Here is a 358-nt window from a genome sequence, read left to right as displayed (position 1 = left end):
ACAGCAACTTACAGGCCTTACTATCTTCGGTGCCATGGTACTACGCAACTTACAGGCTTTATTATCTTCGGTGCCGTGGTACTACGGTACTAAACGGCAACTTACAGGCTTTACTATCTTCGGTGCCGTGGTACTACGGCACTAAACAGCAACTTACAGGCCTTACTATCTTCGGTGCCATGGTACTACGGTACTTAACAGCAACTTAGAGGCCTTACTATCTTCGGTGCCATGGTACTACGGTACTTAACAGCAACTTAGAGGCCTTACTATCTTCGGTGCCATGGTACTACGGTACTAAACAGCAACTTACTGGCCTTATTATCTTCGGTGTCGTGGTACTACGGTACTAAACAGG

This window comes from Mizuhopecten yessoensis, unplaced genomic scaffold (assembly GCF_002113885.1).
Source record: "Mizuhopecten yessoensis strain PY_sf001 unplaced genomic scaffold, ASM211388v2 scaffold923, whole genome shotgun sequence".
NCBI lineage: Eukaryota > Metazoa > Mollusca > Bivalvia > Pectinida > Pectinidae > Mizuhopecten > Mizuhopecten yessoensis.
The sequence above is the reverse complement of the archived record's forward strand: the minus strand, read 5'-3'. Positions refer to the sequence as shown.